Source organism: Helianthus annuus, chromosome 7, assembly GCF_002127325.2.
Source record: "Helianthus annuus cultivar XRQ/B chromosome 7, HanXRQr2.0-SUNRISE, whole genome shotgun sequence".
NCBI lineage: Eukaryota > Viridiplantae > Streptophyta > Magnoliopsida > Asterales > Asteraceae > Helianthus > Helianthus annuus.
The window spans coordinates 73461909-73467626 of NC_035439.2; positions in this window are offsets into that span (position 1 = coordinate 73461909).

Consider the following 5718-nt stretch of genomic DNA (forward strand, 5'->3'; position numbering starts at 1 on the left):
TTGAGAAGTGGGAAAGAGTATAAAACCAATCCTTCACCGGATTTGGTTGATGGGGTGGTTGAGGATATAACGGGTCAAGAAAGTGAGGAAGAAAATGAACCACCCATTGTTTCTTCTAAAAAACCCAATTTTGAAAAACCCGAAATTATTAAAGAAAAAGAAAAAGTAAATGAGGGTGAGGGGTCTAGTGAAGTACCATTTCCCTCGGCTTTATTAGACCCGGGTAGAAAAAATTTTATTTCAAAACGGGGTCCTCAAAAAGAGGAAATGTGGGAGGTTTTCAAACAGGTTAAAATTAATCTTCCTCTACTTGAAGCTATTAAACAGGTGCCCGCTTATGCCAAGTTTCTTAAAGAATTGTGTACTCAAAAGAGGCAACAAAAAGTGCCTAAATTGGTAGACTTGACGGAGCGGGTAAGTGCGGTATTAAAAGGGGACCTTCCTCCTAAGTTACAAGATCCGGGAACGCCCCTAATAAACATTCAAGTTGGGAATTTTCAAACCACAAGGGCGTTATTGGATCTTGGAGCCGGAGTAAGTATCCTACCGGGGGGGTTATATGACCAATACGATTTTGGTCCATTGAAGCGGGTTGAGACAACGGTTGTATTAGCCGACTTGTCTCATAAACTTCCCCGGGGTATCGTACGGGATGTTATAGTTAAAGTTGATGAATTTTATTATCCCGTTGATTTTCTTGTGCTAGATTACTCATCCGCGGACCCAATTCAACAACAAAATGTTATTTTGGGTCGGCCATTTTTGAACACCGCACATGCTATTATTGATTGTCGTTATGGCACAGTTGACATGACATTCGGTAATAGAAAAATGAGGTTAAATGTTTTTACTAACGGTACTAATGTGTATGGTGATGAGTGTTTCTTAGCAGATTTCATAGATGGTTACGACCCGAAGGTGTTCGAAGAAGAAATTTTGGGTTCTTGTGTTTGTGATATGTCTTTGCAGGTTCACACATGTGAGTTAGAGGTAGAAGAGAAAGAGCAAGAAGCTCTCGCGGTGAAGGAAGGAAGTCCACCATGGACTTACCAAACGGATACATTACCGGTGGAAATCGATTCGGGCACCAAGCCTTCTTTGGAAAGTCCACCAAGTGTGGAGTTGAAAGAGCTACCAAAGCACTTAAAGTATGCATTTTTGGGGGAGAATGACACTTTACCGGTGATCATTGCTTCCAACTTGGAGGTAGCTCAAGAGGAAGAATTGATGCGGGTGTTGAAGGCTCATAAGGCGGCGATTGGGTGGACGATAGCCGATTTAAAAGGTATTAGTCCATCCATTGTGATGCACAAGATTATTACAAGTGAGGATGCAAAGCCGACCCGTGAAACACAAAGAAGGTTAAATCCGAATTTGAGAGAGGTGGTGAAGAAAGAAGTCATCAAGTGGTTGGATGCGGGGATCATTTATCCCATTTCGGATAGTGCATGGGTAAGTCCGACACAGGTAGTGCCTAAAAAATCCGGCATCCAAGTAGTGAAAGATGAACAAGGTGAGCAAATCGCCACCCGCCCGGTAACCGGGTGGCGAGTGTGTATTGATTATCGGAAATTAAACGCGGCTACCTCAAAAGACCATTTCCCGTTACCCTTCATTGACCAAATAATTGAGAAACTTTCCGGTAAAAAATATTATTGTTTTTTGGATGGGTATTCGGGATATAACCAAATTGCTATTCACCCGGACGACCAACACAAAACCACGTTTACATGTCCATATGGTACATTTGCTTTTCGGCGAATGCCATTTGGACTATGTAATGCCCCCGCCACGTTCCAAAGATGTATGATGAGTATATTTTCGGACATGGTTGGGGAATCTCTTGAAGTGTTTATGGATGATTTTTCCATTTTTGGTCCAAGTTTTGACTCGTGTCTTAATGAATTAGAAAAAGTTTTAAAAAGGTGTGTTGAGACAAACTTGGTACTAAGTTGGGAAAAGAGCCATTTTATGGTTCAAGAGGGTATTGTTTTGGGGCATGTCATTTCGGACCGGGGAATGGAGGTAGATAAAGCAAAAATTCGGGTAATTTCATCTTTACCCCCACCAAAGAATGTTAAGGGGGTGAGATCTTTTTTGGGACATGCGGGATTTTATCGAAGGTTTATTAAAGGTTTTAGTGTAATTACAAAACCTTTATGTAACTTATTATTAAAAGATGTTCCCTTTGATTTTACTGACGAATGTTTGCAAGCGTTTCATGTTTTGAAGGAACAGTTGGTGAAGGCTCCTATTTTGCAACCACCGGATTGGTCAAAGCCGTTCGAGATTATGTGTGATGCTAGTGACACGACCATTGGAGCGGTTTTGGGTCAAAGGGTCGATAAGAAGCCGGTGGTAATATACTATGCAAGCAAAACTTTGTCCGAGGTGCAACTCAACTACACCACAACCGAAAAAGAATTATTAGCGGTGGTGTATGCCTTGGACAAGTTTAGATCTTACATTTGGGGGAGCAAGGTGATAGTGTATTCGGATCATAGCGCGGTCCGATATTTGATGGAAAAGAAGGATGCGAAGCCCCGGTTGATTCGTTGGGTGCTTTTGCTACAAGAATTCGATCTTGAGATTCGGGACAAAAAGGGATGTGAGAATGTTGTTGCGGATCATTTGTCCCGAATCCCTTTGGAAGGTGTTGATGACCCAAGTGAAATCAATGAACGGTTTCCCGACGAACACTTGTTGGCCGTCTCTACTTATGTTGCACCTTGGTATGCCCATTACGTTAATTATTTGGCTAAGGGTGCAATGCCAAATCATTGGACTAGGAAGAGACGACAACAATTTCTTAGTCAAGTGAAGCAATACATATGGGACGAACCCGACTTGTTCAAAATCGGGGCCGATCAAGTGATACGAAGATGTGTTCCCGAAACGGAAGTTCTAGAGATCTTGATTCATGCTCATTCATCGGCGTGTGGAGGGCATTTTAGTGGGAACAAGACGGGTTATCGGGTGTTAGCTAGTGGGTTTTATTGGCCCACGATTTTTAAGGATTCTTGTGAGTATGCCCGAAATTGCATCAATTGTCAAAGAATGGGAAGTATTTCGAAACGTGATGAAATGCCGTTACACCCGATTTTGGTAGAAGAAGTATTTGATGTTTGGGGAATTGACTTCATGGGTCCTTTCCCAAACTCAAATGGGTTTTTATACATTTTGGTGGCGGTTGATTACGTGTCGAAATGGATTGAAGCTATTGCCACAAGGACCAATGATCACTCTGTTGTATGTAAGTTTGTGCAATCTAATATTTTTGCCCGTTTTGGTGTGCCTAGGGTGATCATAAGTGATGGCGGGTCGCATTTCAAGAATTTCAATTTCGGGAAGTTGCTTAAGAGATACAATGTGAACCACCGCGTTGCTACACCATACCACCCGCAAACGAGTGGTCAAGTCGAAGTTTCCAACCGGCAAATTAAAGAGATTTTAATGAAGACGGTGAGAACGGATCGGAAGGATTGGTCAAGCAAGCTTGACGATGCGTTGTGGGCCTACCGAACGGCCTACAAAACTCCACTTGATACCACTCCTTATCGGATGGTTTATGGGAAAGGATGTCATTTGCCTATGGAGTTGGCACACCGGGCGTATTGGGCAATTAAAACGGTAAACGCAAACTACGATGAAGCGGGTCGGGCGAGAAAGCTTCAATTGAATGAAATTGAGGAAATAAGGGATCAAGCCTATGAGTGTGCGTCCGCATACAAAGACAAACTGAAAAAGGTTCATGATGCGAAGATAAAGAAAAAGAACTTTGAAGTGGGTCAAAAGGTGTGGTTGTACAATTCAAGGTTGAAATTGTTTGCGGGGAAACTAAAAAGCAAGTGGATGGGTCCTTACGTTGTCCGAAGAGTGGGAAGGTTCGATGATGTTGATATTCAAGACGAACGAACAAACAAGCAACAAACGGTGAACGGGCATCGGCTCAAACCGTACTTGGAAGGTAATGATATCAACAATCTCGAGCTAGATAAAGTGGGCTACATTTTACGCCCAGTGGATGATGAGGAAACGTGAAAGAGGCTCAGGTTTGGTATTTGTAAATATTTAGTGTAGTTTATTGCGTTTAGAATAAGTCTCGTTTAAACCGGTGTTTGAAACAAGTGTGGGGAAGTTCTTATGAATTTCTCGAACATAGTGTTGAGGACAACACGGGTTTTTAACGGGGGGTAGGGTAATATTTTTATGTTTTATTTAAATTATATTAAAATTATATAAAGCACATAAAAAAAAATAATAAATAAATTTTTGTGACCGGCCCCTATGCCCAGTACCCGCCGTAAGCTACGGTGGGGGGACGTAGCTTACGGCGGCAATCAATCAAATTAAGCCTTACGGCAGCTAGCCCCTGTTTTACGATGAAAAAAATTGGCCCAGTGATCACCGTAAGCTACGGCATGGTGCCGTAGCGTACGGCGCCGAGAAGACTTTTTGGTCTTGTTTGTCGTCGGTTCAGGTATTTAAAAAAAAAATTATAAAATCCGAAAATTTATTAATAATAATAATAAAACAAGTATCTAAAAAACCCCAACCACACACTTCTTCCATTAATCCCCAACCACACTTTTTCTTCTTCTTCTTCACTTATACCTCTAAGAACCCTAAGAACCCTAACCTTCATACTTTCATAAATCTCTCAAAGCAAGCCCGATTTCAGTGATTTTTGGGTCGTTTGTGACTAAAATTTCACAAGCATTCCGATTGTGGGTAAATTTTTGGAAGAAAATCACATTTTCTGGTCCGAATATCAAGCACTAGGTGTCGAAATTTTGGGTCTTTTTGTGGGTTTTTGTGTGAACTTCAAGCTTTAGTGATTCTCATCTTCTACAACACCAAGGTATGCAATTTCTGTTCATTCTTTGAATTACATTGAGGTTTGTAAGTTTCCATTATCTTTTTACTTACACACTTGCTTGTATCAGATAGATGATAGAACTTTGTAAACCATTGATTGTTATTAGTATAAATGTGTTGATGTTTTATGAAACTTTGTTGGAAAAATTCTGATTTTAGGGGACATCATGCCAAAATTTTGTTTGAAAAAAAATAAAAATTTTGGGTTTTTGCACATTTATACCTATAACATGAAGCAAGTGTGGGGAAGATGGGATAAAAATAACTAACTTGAATTGTTTGCTTGGTTTTGAATGTGTGTAGGTATGGCTTCTAGGAAAGGAAAGGGAGTTGCAAGTTCTTCCCAAGGGGATGCGGCACAACAAAAAAGGAGGAGATTGGCTCGGATTGGTGACCCGGACTCGGAGGAGGATGCACCGCCAAGGGAGCCAAAGCCGGATTGGACAACTGGCTCATTGTTAGATCAACCCGCGGAATGGAGAGCGGATCTATTTCACGAACAAATGAACAAGCTTAAACAAAGGGGAGAAGCATTTATTTGTGAAAAAGAAATCCGGGAGGCTGATTTTGCCCCATTCGGGATCATAGCAAAGTTTAACGCGTTGGGTTGGGGGGCGGTCACAAAGTGTTATGATGGCGAGAAGAAGAAAATGTATGACACGCAGATTCAAGAGTGGGTGGCATCACTTGAATGTCCCCCATTCAAGGCTCCAAATAAGATGCGGTTGGTTGGAAAGTGTAATGGTGTGAAGGTAGAGATGTCATATGACTCTTTGCGCCGGGTAGCAAAGTTTGATGATGGGCCGGCCAATGAGTACATCTACCCAAGTCTTAAGGATC